General features: G+C 41.7%; 1 protein-coding gene across 1 annotated transcript in view; it reads right to left on the reverse strand.

The window, feature by feature from the left end:
• The window catches only part of AP1S3 (adaptor related protein complex 1 subunit sigma 3), a 167,942-nt gene that overhangs the window by 16,335 nt on the left and 133,458 nt on the right, over positions 1–18,149 (reverse strand). The window contains exon 8 of the transcript XR_001716071.4: positions 9,243–9,365. The gene's annotated coding sequence lies outside the window, so the exon portion shown is untranslated. The remainder of the gene's footprint in view (positions 1–9,242; positions 9,366–18,149) is intronic.

The raw sequence follows: 18,149 nt of genomic DNA on the forward strand, positions 1-18,149 counted from the left end.
AGTGACTTACTGTGCTTCTGAAATATTAAATCAGCAGTAAAATAGCCTCCTCTGATGGCCCTCAAAGGGCTAGGGAAATTATGAGTATGCACTGCTTCTGATTTCCCACACACGGGATTATGTATGTCTCATCTCTCAAATGTGGAAAAATACTAAAAAGGCAGAAACCAGTGATTTTGCTAACAAGTCTGAGATAAAAAGGGCAAAGCTAAATTTCTGGGCAGGTTATGTCCTCCTTTCTCAAGTCCCAGTCCACTCATTGTAGACACCAAGTAAGGTTTGTATCTTCTGGATGAAAGTCTCATTTCCCATTTTCCATCATTAATCTCTTTGGTCTGCTGTACACAGAAATATATTCGCTCTTTTAAACCCAGAAAAGTGACTGAGTTGTACCTATTAGGTCACAATGGATCACTGCTACTGGAAAAGCAAAATTAGAATTTTTGGGATACCAAATAAATTAACTAATTGAAAGCTGTAAACTTTGTTGTGATGAAGAGTCGGTTTAAGGCTGGACAGAATCTGGCTAACACAAAGCTTCCAGGTAAACACTGCATGACCTAATGGGTGTTATTGGCAAGTGTTTGGGAGTCATTAACTCAGAGGGAAGTGGTAGGCTGTGAGGGGGCACTAAATTGCTTCCATAAAAAATAAACCAGGGGCCAGGCGCGGTGGCTCACACTTGTAATCCCAGCATTTTGGGAGGCCGAGGCAGGCAGATCACCTGAGGTCAGGAGTTCGAGACCTGCCTGGCCAACATGGTGAGACCACATCTCTACTAAAAATACAAAAATTAGCAGGGCATGGTGCATGTGCCTGTAATTTCAGCTACTCAGGAGGCTGAGGCAGGAGAATCACTTGAACCAGGGAGGTGGTGGTTGCAGTGAGCTGAGATCACACCACTGCACTCCAACCTGGGTGACAAAGTGATACTCCATCACTTTTCAAAAAAGAAAGAGGCCAACAATCTTTGTTAAATACATCACTTGAACCCGAGAAGCAGAGGTTTCAGTGAGCTGAGATCGCACCACTGCACTCCAGCCTAGACAACAGAGTGGGACTCCACCTCAAAAAAAAAAAAAAAAAAAAAAAGAACCAGGGAGTAGATTAAAATGCAGATTCCTAGGGTGGGCCAAACAATCTGCATGTTTTAAAAGTTCCCTGCTTTTAAAAGCTGATTTAGAAACTCTGACTTAGGAAGTAAAAATGACACAATCCAATGATCTTTTGGTAAATTAATCCACAACCATCCAATGACATTGCAGAAAAAATCAAAATATATAACTTTTGCTTTAAAGCAACCTTGCCCTTGCCACGGTGCTGAAACAGCCATATTTGAAATAAAAATGATTTAAATAACCCATAGGATTTTTCTTTTATATATATATATAGCATTTATATTTTATTAGGTATTATAAGTAATCTAGAAATGATTTAAAATACACAGAAGTGAATAGGTTATATGCAAATAACTGTGGCTATATTATATAAAGGGCTTGAGCATCTGTGATTTTAGTATCTGTGGAGATCTTAGAACTTAATCCCTGGCAGATACCATGGGATCACTGTACAAAATAGGCCCCGGACATAGATATTTTTTAGTACATAGATACATAGATAATTTTTTTTAATGAGCCCCTATCTTCAGGGATTAGATCAATATTGTTTTAGACCTAAGACGTATCCCAGTGGTGGAGGAAAAATCTCAAATAACTAGTTCAACATTATTTCAGTCCCCTATCCCACCTAACTGAGCTGTTGTTTTGAGTTATTCTCTAAAGACACCACTTTCTTCTCAATATCAAATGACACATTTAGTTAGGAAACAGAAGTAAACTGGCATTGTGGACTCTATGATATTTTAAAGGTTAATATTATTCATTACTAAACTAATTAGGCTAATTGTCTTCTCAGAAATGTAGATTTGAATATGCTGTAGATGTTGACAGTTTATTCCCACATAGCTGATGCTGCAATTGGAGTTTAATCAGCAATTCTATGATGCTTTCACAGTCAACCTTCAAATTCAGGCATTCTTTCTGGGCAAAAGCATCAGCGATGTTACTGAGTTTCAACCTTGCCCTCCCCAAGGGGTTTTCAGCTGACAGCAGGGCCTAGTGGCAACAGTCCTGAGATAGGAGTTGAAGGCCCAGGTCAGTGATTCCCAAAGTGCCCTTCTTTTAATAGCAGAATGAGAATCCCCCAGGCCCAATTCAGGGAGCCTTGGAATCTGCATTTCCACAAGGTGATTCTGATGTAAAAGCACTGATCAAGATTTTATCTTCTTTATCATGGGTCAGCCAAGATAAAGTATATAATCTCTTACACCTTGATTTGCAAGTCTCTATGGTGGAATAATGATATTTGTATCTCCTTTTCTCCTAGGAATATTAAAGAGACAACATTAGTGAATATATATTTAAAAGTAAAAATCTCAGAGTTTGAGAGAACAGCGTAACGTGGTAGTAAAATAACAGGTTAGCATTAGAAAAACTTGGTTCTAGAACCCGGTCTGCCACCTACTCACTGAACTTGAGTCTCGATTTTCACATCTTCAAAAAAGAGATTAATACCTACTTCCTAGAGTTAGGTTAAAGGAGATAGTATGTGTATAAAATTTGTCTTATGATTACCACACTGTAGATATTCAATAAAAAGTAGATATTACTAAGAATGAGAGGAGCTATAAATTTACTGGATTTATGTCAACTGAAAGTGATAAAACCATGTGGTCAGGTGCCGTGGCTCACGCTTGTAATCCTGGCACTTTAGGAGGCTGAGGCAGATGGATCGCCTGAGGCCAGGAGTTTGAGAACAGCCTGGCCAACATGGCAAAACCCCATCTCTACTAAAAATACAAAAAATTAGCTGGGCGTGGTGGTAGGCGCCTATAATCCTAGCTACTCAGGAGGCTGAGGCAAGAGAATCGCTTGAACCGGGTGGCAGCGGCTCGGGGACAGAGGTTGCAGTGAGCCGAGATCGCACCACTTCACTCCAGCCTGGGCAAAAGGGCAAAACTCTGTCTCAAAAAACAAATGAAAAACAAAAACAAAACAAAATATTGTAAGAGCCACTAATATGGGAATGCTTGCTATTGCTGTATAACCTAGCTTTTCCTGACTGATAAAGATTTCAATTGATGATAGAGTGTTTTGTTTTTAAATAATGGAACTACCAGGTACAGCTTTCTCTATGAACTTTGGTCACAGTGGATATGAAACTCTTTAAGCAATCAACTGTCTGTAAGGATGCCAAGCACAGATCCTCCTACTTAGAAATGTCACTTGCAGAGGCCAACTTAAAGAGCCTCTGGCAGGAATACACCTCTTGCCAGGTGTTAAGTTTCATTTTTAACCAGTTCTGTTGCTATTATTTTCAAGCCATAATTTGTGTTGAGGATGAGATCTTCTTGAGACACCTAAGAGAAAGCCTCTCTCATCCACTTGCACAGATAGGCTGTCTGCAGCGATGTGCAATCCCCTGACTGCATGCAAGCATTTGCCACTTCCCAGGGATACCAGCCTCTCTAGAGAGCAGTCTGCTCAGCTCAGACCCATCACTGTTGCGATTGTGTGAGATACCAGCTGCCCGCCCTGTCAGCCCACCTCCTGCTTGTTTACTGCACTGGAAGCTCTCAACTGCTCCTCTCTGAGGCCGGGAGGATCCCTTGAGTGTTGTCAATGTCTGTCACAAATGAGGGGTTTGCATGGAAAGCTGCTGCTGAACATGTGTCAAGAGAGAAAAGCAATGATAATGAGAGAAGCAAAAAGCCCATAATTGTTACAGATCAGCACCACTTATAGAGGCAGGGTGGAGGGGTAGAAAAAACACAAAATTTGGAGCATAAGAAATAGGGATTTGGATCCCAGCTCCACTTGTTTTACCAGTGATAATAATACCTGATATTTATTGAGCACGCTCTAAGTGCTCAATATGAGATATGAAATACAGCAAACATATGAGATAGTGTGACGGTTAACTTGATGTGTCAACTTGACTGGGCCCAGGGGTGCCCAGATTAAACAGTGTTTCTTGGTGTGTCTGGGACGGTGTTTCCAGATGAGATGAGCATTCGAATCAGTGGACTCGGTAAAGTCAATGGCCCTCTCCAACATAGGGGGCATCATCCAACCTGTTGAGGTCCTGAATAGAACACAAAGACAGAGGAAAAAGGAATGTGCCTCTTTTTTGTCCCACTGGCCTGCCTGAGTTGGAACATTGGTCTTCTCCTACCCTTAGACTAGATTCCCACCATTGGCCCCCTTGTTTCTTGGACCTTCGGGTTTAGACTGGGATTTCTACCACTGGCTTTCCTGGGTCTCCAGCTGGCAGATTGTGGGACTTCTCAGCCTCCATAATCACATGAGCCAATTCCTCATAAGAAATCTCTTCATCTATGTACATGAGTATATATATTTGCTCTGTTCCTCTGGAGAACACTGACTAACACATCTATGTCCTACTGTACCATTACCCTGGTTTTATAGATTAGGAGAACTGAAGAACAATGCGATGTACCACAGGCAAAAATGTTTCTTTCAGTCCTTCAAATGATTACTCTCCTTTTAAACTCTTATGATGGCCAACCCTTCTATACATCTGCAAACTATATGCAGGAAGCTAGGAGTCTGAGATGTTTGAGTGATTCATTTATGGTACAGTCAAGGGACAGTGGGTCTGCTAGAAAACACCTACAAAGCAGCATAGTGACATTTGCTAAAGGTGAGATGTAAGACAACAGTTTTCCACGTAATTGCACAGGATTGGACAGAAAGAAGGCTCCCTCATTTACAGGCCAAAGCGAATTTGTCAGTTTCCTCACCGGGTTACATGAACATTTTCTCAGATATTTTCCTCCAAAAGTGTTTTGTGTAGATAAAAATAACTTAGATGTGACCGGGTGTGGCGGCTCACACCTGTAATCCCAGCACTTTGGGAGGCCCAGGCAGGTGGATCACTTGAGGTCAGGAGTTTGAGACCAGACTGGCCAACGTGATGAAACCTTGTCTCCACTAAAAATACCAAAAAAAAAAAAAAAAAAATTAGCTGGGGGTGGTGGTGGGCCTCTGTAATCCCAGCTACTCAGGAGGCTGATGTAGAAGAACTGCTTGAACCTGGGAGGCAGAGGTTGCAGTGAGCCGAGATCGAGCCACTGCACTCCAGACTGGGTGACAGAGAAAGACTCCATCTCAAAAAAAAAAAAAAAAAGCAACTTAGATGAGTCTAAATATCCCACCCCACCCGCTACTGGAATCCTTCAACAGTTCCTCAATACCCAAAGAAAAAAGAGCCATAACCTTTAACAAAAAATCGAAGGCTCTTCACAATCTTCCCCAAACCTACTTTTCTGGCCACTCTTAACCTTCCCCCCTTGAACATATGTTAACCCTCTGTCATGCTACCTCACACCTGTTACCAGACCATACCTTTACCCCCATGTCTTTGTTCATGCTGTTCTCTCCATCAGGTGTACCTTTTCTACTAATTGTTGTCTGTCCAAACAATACCCATGTGTACTGATTCCCTGTGGCTGCTGTAACACCGTACCACACACCGGATGGCATAAACAACAGAAACGCATTGTCCCACAGTTCTGGAGGCTGGACATCTGAGATCAAGATGTCAGCAGGATTGATTCCTTCTGGGGGCTTGAGGGAAAGACCTGTTCCCTGCCTCTCACCCAGCTTCTGATGGTTTGCTGGTAACCTTTGGCATTCGTAGGCTTCTAGATGTATCCCTGATTCCTGCCTTCGTGTTCACATGAAATTCTCCCTGTGTGTGTGTCTCCAAAATTTCCTTTTTCTTTTCTTTTTTTTTTTTTTTTTTTGAGATGGAGTTTCACTCTTGTCGCCCAGGCTAGAGTGCAGTGGCGCAATCTCGGTTCACTGCAACCTCCGCCTCCCAGGTTCAAGCAATTCTCCTGCCCCAGCCTCCTGAGTAACTGGGATAAACAGGCACCTGCCACCACGCCCAGTGAATTTTTTTTTTAATAATTTTAGAGAGACAGGGTTTCACCATGTTGGTCAGGCCAGTCTCAAACTCCTGACTTCAAGTGATCTACCCGCCTCGGCCTCCCAAAATGCTGAGATTACAGGCGTGAGCCACCACACCTGGCCCAAATTTTCCTTTTTCATAAAACACCAGTGCTATTGGATTAGGAGCCCACTCTACTACAGTACGACTTCTTGACCAATTACATCTGCCACCACCCTGTTTCCAAATAGGTTCACATTTTGAGGTACTGAGGTTCACGGCTTCAGCATATGAGTTGGGAGCTGGGACACAATTCAGCGCATAACTTCATGCCTCAGTTCTCACATCCAAGACTACTACTTTATTTAAAATGACTTCCAAATTCTTGGCCAGGTGCGGTGGCTCATGCCTGTAATCCCAGCACTTTGGGAGGCCGAGGCGGGCAGATCAATTGAGGTCAGCAGTTCAAGACCAGCCTGACCAATGTGGTGAAACCCTGTCTCTACTAAAAATACAAAAATTAGCCGGGTGTGGTGGCGTGTGCCTGTAATCCCAGCTACTCAGGAGGCTGAGTCATGAGAATCACTTGAACCCGGGAGATGGAGGTTGCAGTGAGCTGAGATCATGCCACTACACTCCAGCCTGGGTGACAGAGTAAGACTCTGTCTCAAAAATGAATAAATAAATAAAATTATCTCCAAATTCCAAGATGAAATATGAATTTTTCTCCTCTGAATTTGCAAGTCATTTACCTAGAATGACTTTCAAATGCCTTATGATATCTAAAACTCTTCTGTTTTCCCTAATTATTCACCATGTGTGTTTTTCTACTGAAGGTGGGATGTATTTCTTATTCATCTTCACATTCTCCTCAAGGATCATTACCTTGCACACAGTTGGCGCCTTCACTGTGTTTGTGGAATAGAATTGTAATCACTTCTTTTAATTTCTTCCTGCATAGTCACTTTTTCATGCTTTTTTTTCTTGCCAACAAGCTGCAACCTGCAACACCCCAAAGTGTGTTCCTGCCCTAGCAATGTGCATCCCCACAGAGCGGGGCCAGTAGCAGGCATAAACAAATGCCTTCCTGAACACTAAAACTTAGCAGGCACAAGCTAATTCATTTCTCAACACTTTGGCTGACATTTTGGAAGCTTCAGCTTATCAGTGCAGACAACATTTATCTCACACACACAAAAAGCCACTTGTTCCCGAATACCAGGCAGGTGTCTTATATAGATAGTTACACATATATTTTTAAATGCTCAATCTGCCAGCAGAAGGACACTAGATTTACTGTTGAGAATCTGACATTCTCCTCTTTAATCTGCTCAACCTGCCCCTGAAGGCGAGAGGCTCTTCGCATCCCTCCAAGCCAGTGTTATGCAGCATAATCCAGTCTACACTAGGTGGCATCACAGCCAACTGGGAAGTTTCTCTCTAGAGAGACGGGAACCGCAGAGGATTCCAGAGACTCTCACTTTTAACGATATTTCAGTATTCCTGAGCAAAGTAAGCACTTAATCAGAACATATACATAAATATTAACAAATGTATGCTCTATGAACAAATTACAGCACATGGCATAATACCTTGAAAGCAATATTTAAATGCCTGCTAAAACTAGCATTTTTCAAATGATGTGATTTTTTAAATTATTATTATTATTATTTTGAGACAGAGTCTCATTCTGTCACCCAGGCTGGAGTGTAGTGGCGCGATCTTGGCTCACTGCAACCTCTGCCCCCTGGATTCAAGCAATTCTCGTGCCTCACTGTCCCGAGTAGCTTGGGATTACAGGTGCACACCATCACACCTGGCTCATTTTTTTGTATTTTTAGTAGAGACAGGGTTTCACCATGTTGGCCAGGCTAGTTTCGAACTCCTAACCTCAAATGATCTACCCACCTCGGCCTCCCAAAGTGCTGGGATTACAGGTGTGAGCCACCGCACCCGGCTTCAAAATTATTATTGAAATGAGGATAATTAGCATGTCTATCAACACAATCTGTATACGTATCGAAACATCACACTGTACCCCAGTCACAATTCCTATGTGTCAACTAAAAACAAAATAAAACATTTTACAATGAAAAATCCGTACAGGAAAGAAACTGGACAACACCTTAACCAAGTCATCAAAATGCAAGAAAACGTTGACCTAAGAGCAGGCAGAATAGTTCTTCGCAAGGAAAGGTATCCCTTGTGTTTCCCCTAAGGGGCAGACAGGCATGGTACATCTCCTATTGTAATACTCGAAAATAATATGACAGCTCTCACATAGCATTCCTGCCCAAAATGCATAACGTGAAGCAAATTAGAAGGAAACAGCACATGTGTCTAAAGTAATTGACATTCTATAAAATAAATTGGCCCTTATTCTTTCTTAAAAAATGTAAATGTCTTGATAGATAAAGAAAGGCTTAGGCACTGTTTCATATTAAAGGGAAGTAACTACAAACACAAGATGACTAAATCTAATACATGGTCCTGGACTGAAGCTGTGCTAGGAAAAGCACATTCGTACCAAGGGCATTGAGACAGCAAAACTGGAAGCTGAACTGTAGTTCAGATAAATACAAACTGAAGACATAGGGGAAAAAGGGGTCTGATATATGCCATCTACTCTCAAATGGTTCAGAAAAAAATATGTACATGGAAAATATACATAGAAGGGGATGAGAGACAGGATAAAGTTGATGTAAAATATTTAGTATTGACGATCTAGGTAAAGGGTACATGGGTTCTTTGTACTATTCTTGCAACTTTTCTGTAAGTTTGAAATTACTTTGGAATGAAAAGAAAAAATATTTTAATAAATAAAAAAATTGGGTTTGGGGTTTTTTTTGTTTTGTTTTGTTTTTGTGTGGTTTTTTTTTTTTTTTTTTTTTTTTTGAGACAGAATTTTGCTTTTTCGCCCAGGCTGGAGTGAAGTGGCACAATCTCATCTCACTGCAACCTCCACCCCCCAGGTTCAAGCTATTCTCCTGCCTCAGCCTCCCAAGTAGCGGGGATTACATGTGCCCATCACCACGCCTGGTTAATTTTTTGTAATTTTAGTAGAGACAGGGTTTCACCATGTTGGCCAGGCTGGTCTCAAACTCCTGACCTCAGGTGATCCACCCTCCTCGGCCTCCCAAAGTGCTAGGATTACAGGCATGAGCCACTGCGCCCAGCAAAAGATTAGTATTTAAACATATGAAAGACTGAGCCACTTTGAGATGCCTCACCCTTCGCCATTTGTTTCTTGCACATCAGTTGCTACGTACCTTATCCAAGCTTGCGAGTGTGTTCGACTCTCTCCTCTCTATCCACTCTTCTCAAAGATGTCCAAGAGCCAGCATGGAGAATTTGGTGCCTTCTTCCTGCTACCCCAGCTGTCCCTGGCTGCTCTGTTTGTGCAAGAAGCTTGTTAGTCAATAGAATCTGTCTGTCAATGATTCTCATCCCGCACTGCATATTAAAATCACCTTGGGAGGCCTTAAATGATGCTGACCTCTCAACCTCGGATTTTCTCATTTAATTAGTTGGGAAAAGGGCCCATTGATATTTTTAAAACCTCCTGGTGATTCTAATATTCAGCAAGTTTGAGAACCACTGAACTAATGTGTTCCCAGTTTTATGAATGAGTGTGCCACAGACCTGCTGCATCAGAATCATCTAAGAGGATTACTAAAAAGGTAAAATGCCTGGCCATGGTGGCTCACACCTGTAATCCCAACACTTTGGGAGGCAGAGGCAGAAATGGGAGGATCACTTGAGCCCAGGAGTTCGCGACCAGCCCGGGCAACATAGTGAGAACCCCATCTCTACAAAAAATTAGCCAGGTATGGTGGCACATGCCCATAGTTTCAGCTACTTGGGAGACTGAGATGGGAGGATTACCTGAGCCCAGGAGTTTGAGGCTGCAGTGAGCTGTGATCACTCCACTGCACTCCAGCCTGGGCAACAGAGCAAGACCCTGTCTCTAATGATCAATCAATCAATGTAAACCTCCAGGTGTTACTCCAAACCTACTAAATCAAACTCTGTGGGATGGAGGCCCAGACATCTTTCTATACATTCCAAGTAATACTGAAAACTTAAAAATCACTATTCTGTTTGTTTTTTTGTTTTTATTTTTCTTTTTTTTTGGAGGGGGAGTCTGTCACTCTGTCACCCAGACTGGAGTGCAGTGGCATGATCACAGCTCGCTGCAACCTCTACCTTCCAGGTTCAAGCAATTCTTGTGCCTCAGCCTCCCAAGTAGCTGGGATTACAGGTGTGTGCCACAAGTCAGGCTAATTTTTGTATTTTTAGTAGAGACAGGTTTTTGCCATGTTGGCCAGGCTGGTCTCGAACTCCTGGCCTCAAGTGATCCTCCCGCCTCAGCTTCCCAAAGTGCTGAGATTATAGGCATGAGCTACCATGCCTGGCCCAAAAATCACTGTTCTAAAACAGTAGTTTCCACGTTTCTTTTGATGGGGCTCACTTTCTGTCACTCCAGGGCAAGGCCGTGAAGATGTGACATCCCAGCCTAGCCCCTGATAGCATGCACTGTTGGTTAGCTTACCCAACAGGCAATTCTAGCCCTTCTCCCCTTCCTTCCTTCCTTCTTTCCTTCCTTCCTTTCTTCCTTCCTTCCACTATAGCTGCTGGAAAAGCTCAACACTCCCTCTTGCAGGCTCCCTCACAGCTGGTAAGGGCAACAGGACCCAATTTGGCCAGTCTTCAAAGGGGTAGTCTGCCAATGGGATTGAGAATCTCTTGTTTCTTCATAAAAGGACTTTGCAAGTTCCATGTTCCTGGCTACCCTTTTCCTCTTCTTCCTGCCTTGAAACTGGCTGTGATGCCTTCTTCTGACCGTGTGAGGGCAAGGATAGAGATAAAAGGCCAACACGCTAAGGCTGATGGAGTAAAAGAGTGGAAAAACCTGGATCTTTGATATTGTTAAGAAGCCCACACATGCTTTCAGCATTTCTAACTGATAAAGCATCCCACCTTCCTCATTACCCATTCCAGAAGAAATCACATTTAAAGAAGCATGACTCTGAAGTCTCCATTTTTCTTCCTTTTCAAATATTTAATATTGTCCAAGGATTAGTCTACAAAGCCTAATGCATGAACTGTTGTACCCAAGTCTCTACCTCCACCTCCACTTCACTCTGTCTAATCGTGGAAGCCTTTCATTCCGCACCCCACATTCTGCAGCCCCCAGACCCCCATCCCAGAAAGAACTGTCTCACCCAGGTCCTCCTGCTCCACCATCTAGGTTCCTCGAGTCCTTCTTTCCTCTCCCCAGTGCTCTCCCTTCCCTCCAGAGAGAATGCACTCTCCCCCTTCTCTTCTAAGAAGAGAACGAAGCAGGAAGAAGCTAAGCAGAGAACAGGGGAGTGGGAAAGCTGTGGACCCTTAACATGAAGGATTTTTAACTGTTCACAGAGAAAACCCAGTGTTTCAGAACACATAGACTCAGATGTCCTAGGACTGAAGGCTAAGGGGAGAGAGCAGTAGGCCGCTGCCCACACTCATCCACAAAAGTTTAGCACATCCGTTCTAAAGTCAGGCTACCCTTCCTAATAACCACTGGAGCTTTCCAAATTACAGATTAAACTCTGATTCAATAGATCTAGAATCCAGAAATTCTGATTCAATAGATCTAGGTGAGGCTCAGACATCTGTTTTTAAAAGCTTCCGAGATGACTGATGAGCAGCCAAGGTCAATAACCCCAGGCAGTAGACGACAGCTGGAGAAACAACTCTCCATTGTCAACAGCAACTCTCAATTAAACAAGGAAATCTTGTCCTTTCCTCTCCTCTCCACTTAAAGTCATTCAAACCATGACTAAGGTAGTACTCAGCCCTCTGTTCACTGAGATTTCATTTTACCTAATCAGAAAGAACTCTCAACTTGACAGAAAATGTGGATTCCATCCTTGGTTCCCCTAGAATCTTTCTCACATAAATACTTTAGCACCAAGCAAGCATGGCCTAGTCTTCTGGTGTTTCTATATCAAATCATATTACTTTATTCACAAATTACTTCTGATAAATGACCCTGGCTAGCAGTCAAACTGAATTTTTATAGTGAACAAATACTTCTTGAAGAGACTGAAACTCTTCAGACTCATTCAAACATTTTCAGAACTTGACAAACATATAGACACTATAATTATGCATAGTAGTTCTGATTGTATCTTTGGACCACATTTTAGTTAGTATTGTAAGCTGATCTGTTTCCAAGAGAGAAAGAAAGAAATATCTTAGTCTGTTTCTTATTATGAAATTTAATTATTAATGAAACTCCTTTACCTTTTAGAACTATTCTTAGGATCTCCAGATGCAAGATGAAATTATTGGTGAATGCCATCATGAGGTAATGGCAACGTGTCAAATGGAAAGAATGTGTTATTTTTAAAGGCTCTGAAAGAATTTGGTGAATTTTAATTATAAAGTCACAGACCTAATATTTTATCACTTTCCATCCCATGTATGTCATCCCTAGATAATATTTTCCAACTTTTCTTTTTCTCAGGCTCCTGCTCTCTAGAACAAGGGTGATTATCCACATGGCTGCTAACCTTATGAGCACTTTGAGACACTGGATACGTTAGAGAGTGTAGCACACTGGAAAAAAACTACTAAATGGAAAGTATAATTTCCATAGCTAAAAGATGTTTATCATTAGTACCGGTTATTAGCTCATCTATTTAAAGGAAATGACTCTCCATAGAAACTGATCTTCCTTCATTGAATATGTTGGCCTTAATGAGATTGAGGCCTTGTAATTACCAGGAGAAGGAAAGATCATTTGAATTGGTACTATTCCATAAGGCTGTCCTTTTCATTTATTTCTCATGAATCATGTGAACTACTGGGAGGTCTCATACCCATGCTTTTCATTAAGGAACAGGTAACGCATTTAACTTTGATTTTATGACTCAGTCTCGAGAACGCTATGATCTGACCTCTGGGGTTTAGAAATAAACCACTTTCTCACCAATACTGGAATCATTCAGGAGGAGCTGGGAGACTGGTTTTATCCAGCACACACACAAAAGTGCATTTTACAAAAGCAGAGAAAATAGTCACAGGAGGACGATGGGAGTTGTCCGACAAAGAACAAAGCAGAGCACCCACTTGGGTCTGGGGCCTGGAAGGTCATTCTTTTTGACATAGCAGCTTCCAGGGGTGATTCACCACCTGCATTTGGGAGCAGAGATTTCCACTGGTCTGATACGAGCAGTAGATCATCTATGACCTTGTGCAACCATGTTGTCATTTAAAGCACAACTAGATTCTAACTTTAGGGGGAGCTATTCTTGGGGCCAGGCTGGGCTGAGGGCAAGCGATCTGTGTCCTTGGTAGGTAGAACAACATAAGTATATCCCCTCACCCCCATGACTACCTTCTCTCCATCTCGCAGTCTTGCTTTTTCTAACATGTTCTCAGCATGGCCTTACCTATTCACATGTTACTCTTCAGAAATGTGTTGTTGAAAAAGAATCCACATTTGAACAATGTGCTAAGGAGAACAACTACGTATCCTCCCTCATCTTCCCCTGGCTATGCTTCTGATTGTCATTCAAGGATTTTACAGGTTCACAAAATAATGTCATCCCTGTCCTAAAGAAAGAGAAACTCTGGGATGTATTCTCCAAAATGATTTTGTAGAGACTCTTGGAACAAGCCAAGGCTGAAGCTATTTTGGCCCAGAGCTTATCCTTTCCCAGAGGTTATTTCTTACCTCCAAATGGATTCGTTCTGATGAAGGGGCAGTTTTTGCTCATGACAAACAAGCACAAGCACAGAGGAGAAAATTATTATTTTGATTTGGAAACTGAATTTGGGAAGCAGGTGAAGTAATTGTCAGGTAGGTAAAGGAAAGTAACCATTGAGAGGCAGTATATTTTTGACCCCATTTTAAAACTTGATCTCAGGCATAGGCAAAACTGGTTCCAACCAAGATTTGTTTACTTGGGTTTTACTGGAGGCAGAAAAGTTAATGTGAAGGCTAGAAAGAGTTTGAAGGAGAAAGAGTTTATAAGAAAGGAAAGTGAGAAAAAAGAGAAGTTGTACCACCCAAACTATCTAGTCAACATTTAATGGTATTTTACGGGCTGCCCATCAAAGTTACTTAATATATATTTAAAAGAAAATGGGGGCTGGGCATTGTGGCTCACGCCTGTAATCCCAACACTCTGGGAGGCCAAGGCGGGCAGATCACGAGCTCAAGAGATCGAGACCATCCTGGCCAACATGGTGAAACCCCATCTCTACTAAAAACACAAAAATTAGCTGGGCATGGTGGCACATGCCTGTAATACCAGCTACTTGGGAGGCTGAGGCAGAAGAATCACTTGAACCCGGGAGGCGGAGGTTGCAGTGAGCCGAGATCGGGCCACTGCGCTCCAGCCTGGCGACAGAGTGAGACTCCATCTCTAAAAAAAAAAGAAAAGAATAAAGAAAATGGGAATGTCATTATATACCTTCCTACCTAGTCACAAAGAACATAAGGTACTTTGGAGTTTATTGAGATCTTTTGCGTAGAACTGAATGAACAAAGACGTGTTATGACTCAGTGACTCACTAAAGGAAATGAGTCATAAGATGGTGTATTTAGCTGTTTGAGCTTCAGCATCACACTCAGCCAATCTGACATTGTTTATTGAAAATCGAGAAGTGAAGTTAGTGAATGCTATTTCTATTATTAAGATCTTTATTTTCCAACATAAAATACATTTCTCAACTCCATGACTTTGAATTCAAACTTATAGTGAAATTCATTCTCAAAAGCATTTTCTTGGTTTTAGATTTTATTATTCTTCTTCTTCTTTTGAGTAAACATCTGAATTGACAATGGAACTTGCTAAAATTACAGGAAACTCATAAATACAATGAAATAATCTACAATCTCTTGCCATGGGTCACGTAAATCCATATGTATTAAAAAGAAATCAAATTAACAATTTGAAAAACCAATCATGGCCACTCCACAGCAGCCAACATCATAAAATCTACAACTACAGGGTCTAGAACATGTTTAGTAATTTTATCTAATAAACTGGAAAATGTAAAATGTTTCATCTCAGAGGAAAAAATGATATTAAATTTCTGTTACATTTGGTCCATTCAGACCCTTGGATTCATATTCATGATGGATAAACACCTCTTTCTAAGGCCAAGTGAGCCCATGAGATGATAACATGCTCTCTAATCCTACTATTATTTTCTCTTTGTTTTTTTATGGTTCTTTTCATCTGTTTATCTACATGACAAGCAAGTAGTAGAAATATGTCGAATTTCTGAGTTCTTATAGTATTCTTTTACGACTAGGTATGACCTAGCTAATCTTGTTAGCTAGTCAGAACAGTTGGTGAGACAACTGTTTGGCAGCCTCTATTCATTTGTTCACTTGCTTCTTTTACCATCAAAACATAGGATGAAATTTTCTACTGGTTTTAACTTAATTTTCATCCCAAGTTAGTGCAACTGGTGTATGTACGAAGCCGTAGCTGCATAGCCCGGGTAGGACTGAAGCCAGGAACATCAGTGCCCAATCTTAGCTGCCCTGCAGAACCCAGCTGAGGGGAATGTGCCCGGGTGATTTGATCGTTTAGTCTGCTGAATTATCTGTCAGAATTTTTCAGAATGGAGCTACAAGTGAGGGGTACTGTTTATAAAGAGGAAACAGCCTCCATGAGCAAGTATTAATTCCATGATGAGGAAGCAACCCCAAAAGGTAGAAATATTGGCTGGGCGCGGTGGCTTACGCCTGTAATCCCAGCACTTTAGGGGGCCGAGGTGGGTGGATCACCTGAGATCAGGAGTTCAAGACCAGCCTGGCCAACATGGCAAAACCTCATCTCTACTAAAAATACAGAAATAAGCCGGATGTGATGGCGGGCGCCTGTAGTACCAGCTACTCGAGAGGCTGAGGCAGGAGAATTGCTTGAACCCAAGAGGCAGAGGTTGCAGTGAGCTGAGATCATGCCACTGCACTCCAGCCTGGGTGACATAGCAAGACTCTGTCTCAAAAAAAAATAAAATAAAATAAAATAAAACGAAAGAGGTAGAAATATTTAATTAAGGTGCCTATTTCTAGTAGTAAGTACTTATAGAACATTTACCATGTGCCAGATACATTGTCATTTAAGGTACCTTACATATATGGACTCAATCTTCAACCACATAAGAGTGCCATTGTTTTATTTATTTATTTATCTATTTATTTTTATTTATTTTGAGACAGGGTCTCACTCTGTCGCCCAGGCTGGAGTGCAGTGGCACCAAGCAATTCTGCCTCAGCCTCCCAAGTAACTAGGGTTACAGGTCCGTGCCACCATGCCAGGCTAATTTTTGTATTATTAGTGGAGACAGGGTTTCACCATGTTGGCCAGGCTGGTCCCAAACTCCTAACCTCAGGTGATCCTCCCCCCTCCACCTCCCAAAGAGCTGGGATTATAGGCGTGAGCCACTGCACCCGGCCTGAGGATACCATTATTATTATCTCCATATTAAGAATGAAGAGATTAAAAGTCAGAGGTTAAGTAAATTGCCAATGTCACACAGCTGGAAAGTGGCGCTGCCAGTATTTCAAGTCTAGTTCAGAGTCTGTGCTCTTAACCAGTATGTTGTACTGCCATTTATAGACAATAAAGGAAAGTTCTACTTATTGATGAAGTGTATTTCTAGAAATGGGATCAGAAAACCTTACACTTAAAAGCACCACTTTTTTCTATAATCTCCGTGTAGTCAGCAGTTACTCTAGGTGGTGATCTTAATTGGAAAGGAACAATACAGACTTAAATTTAAACCAGAAGAAACTGACGAGTCAGCTGCTCAAGCAGACAAATGGAATGAGACTATATGGGCAGCATCAGATATATCAGCCAGAGAAATTCAGGGTAGCAAGAATTAGAGACTGCCTGTCACAGAAACAAGTATATACTGGGCTCCCTACTCTGGATTGCTATGGCAACAAGCTATATACACCAGATGATTTAGCAATTGGTATAAATTGTCTCAGGTTGTTCAAAACATTTCATCTTCTCTTCCCAATAACATAGTAACTTATCCAAAGTTTGAACTTGTATTGTCCTTGGGTATCTCCCAACATATTCCATCCATTGTTAAAATCAAAATGGTATTTAACACATTTGTTCTTTATGAATTTCGTTTTCCATAATATTCTTTTATTATATAACAATTAATATACATAATCACAAAAGCGAGATGCATTTTTTTTTTTTTTTGAGACAGAGTCTCGGTCTATCACCCAGGCTGGAGTACGGGGGTGTGACCTTGGCTCACTGCAACCTCCGCCTCCTAGGTTCAAGCTATTCTCCTGCCTCAGCTTCCTGTGTAACTGGGATTACAAGCACCTGCCACCACACCCGGCTAATAACAATATGCATTCTTGATAGCAATTTAAGAAATAAAGTATGCACACACAAAAATTGCTTATTTTATCACTATACTTATGCTTTGGTTTGTCTTCTGTCTCCCTCTCAGTGTCTCTCAAGATTGTCATGAGATTTGAATGAGATAGCATGCAAAGTACACAGTACCGCGACTCGCATCAAGTGTTCAAGAAATGGAAGTTATTATTAAGGTAGTGATTACTATTTTTATTTTATGTGAGTATTTCTGAAGGGAAGATTTCTAAAAGTAAAATTGTTCCTTAGGCAGGGTGCGGTGGCTCACGCCTGTAATCTCAGCACTTTGGGAGGCCGAGGCAGGCAGATCATGAGGTCAAGAGATTGAGACCATCCTGGCTAACACAGTGAAACCCTGTCTCTACTAAAAAACACAAAACAATTAGCCTGGCGTGGTGGCAGGTGCCTGTAGTCCCAGCTACTCGGGAGGCTGAGGCAGGAGAATGGTGTGAACCCAGGAGGCCAAGCTTGCAGTAAGCCAAGATCACACCACTGCACTCCAGCCTGGGCAACAGAGCAAGACTCCATCTCAAAGAAAAAAAAAATTGTTCTTTAGAGAGCATGCACATTTTAAATTTTACCAGCAACTGACAAAGTTCCCTCAATTTACCATTTGGGAAATTTACCAATTTCCCATACCAACTCACATTCCCACACAGTATAAGACCTTTCCCCACATCTAAATACTAAATACTATCAACGCTTATGTTTTCTCTAGTTTGGGTGAAACATGATAATTCAGTTTAATTTGTATTTCTA

Source organism: Pan troglodytes, chromosome 13 (assembly GCF_028858775.2).
Source record: "Pan troglodytes isolate AG18354 chromosome 13, NHGRI_mPanTro3-v2.0_pri, whole genome shotgun sequence".
Lineage (NCBI taxonomy): Eukaryota > Metazoa > Chordata > Mammalia > Primates > Hominidae > Pan > Pan troglodytes.